Genomic DNA, 1,652 nt, shown 5'->3' on the forward strand with positions numbered 1-1,652 from the left:
ACCCACCCCTTGGCGCTCATATGACCTTATGCAGTTGCGAGCGCCGTAAAACCCTCTACTAAAAAAATAAAAACCACAGCTCGGGACAGCCTGTCGGGTCGACATGATCCCTGTTCATTTACCACATTCGTCATTTTGCTGTTTGTGTGGGTAAGTGTTTTACGGCACTCAAAAACGTTATAAGGTCATTAGAGCGCAAGGGACACATTAAACATTTCAGTTGGGCAGGATTTTTGAATTTTGCCCAGGTGGAGGCCGAAGCCTACTCTTATTGATTTCAGGACCACCAAGGGATCTTCCATGTGCACAGCTTACACATTCGTCTCCGATGTGTACCTCCAATATTGATCCCCGTGGGTGGTATGTAAGGGTTACACTGACAAACCTAGAGACACAGTGACATAAACACGCATTTAAACACAAAGGTATGGATACAAAGGAAATCCAAAATAAAATAAATAATATTACACCGATGTAGACACTTTCACAAACATGTCATTGTTGGTCATCACTTTGCAGCACCCTTGTTTGTTTTGTGTTTGTTTTTTGCGCGATATTTTTCAGCGGGGACCATCGTGACCCCAGTGATCATAATATGTATAATACAAACCCCCGTGTCTCTGACACTCGCTTGTCATGATTGTTCTTGGTCTGAGCTCACTAACCATTATATTATGGTTATGCTTGTCCACGACAGCAAAGTGAAATTCTGCGTTTCATAAATTAAATTAATATCGATGTTTTCCACAGTTTATAAGCTTATAATTAATGTACATATTATTATTTTGTTTCTTCCATGCTGGAAATGTTAGTTTATCGTCTTCTCATACGTTCAAAATCGCCAAAAGAGGGGCAATGGTTTAAAAAAAACAATGTTCGCGATCAAGCAGCGAAGAGCTTAAACGACCCTAATTAAATTAATACAATGATTGTTTCAGAATGCTCTCAGGTTTGCTGGGGTAATAGTACAGATTGTGAAGCACATAGAGCTTGCTGTTGAGCGGGGACAAATGCTATCTATTCTTATTTATCTATTAATGCTCTAACAGTCACCGGAATGACAATCACCTCTACAAACGGCCACTTTGTATTAATTCCTCCCTCGTTATTTTGTGTTTACCGTATAATTACATTGTGTATAAGAAGTACATCTGTATTACAAGTATAAGACGGCCAGTGTTCTCCACGAAAAGTATGTGTGGTCGTCGTAGACATTTCGCTTATTTTCATCTCTCTCTCTTTCTCTCTCTCTCTCTCTCTCTCTCTCTCTCTCTCTCTCTCTCTCTCTCTCTTTCTATCTTTCTTTCGCGAACAAAACAGTTGTGCGCTAAGCTGCGCGCCGGGGCAGAAAGCAAACAGAACGAAACCACCTAGGGAAACGACCTCCGCCGTCTAGCTTGGAGGTTTGCAGAAAGAGAAAAAGGTGAAAAAGAAAAAAAGAATGGACGACGTAACCAAAACAAAACGAGACAAGAGAAGGGGGTTGGAGTTGAAGGGGGAAAAAGGCAGCGTCACTTCTAAACCCCAGAAACGTTTACACAAAGGCGCAGTCAAGGAAATAACGATCAGGCTAGTACTGCTGTTATACTTGTGAAAAAGATGGCGATACACCTGTCATGCTCGCCCCCTCATAGTGTCGCGTCACGATTGAG

This window comes from Aplysia californica, unplaced genomic scaffold, assembly GCF_000002075.1.
Source record: "Aplysia californica isolate F4 #8 unplaced genomic scaffold, AplCal3.0 scaffold00233, whole genome shotgun sequence".
In the NCBI taxonomy this organism is placed as follows: Eukaryota; Metazoa; Mollusca; class Gastropoda; order Aplysiida; family Aplysiidae; genus Aplysia; species Aplysia californica.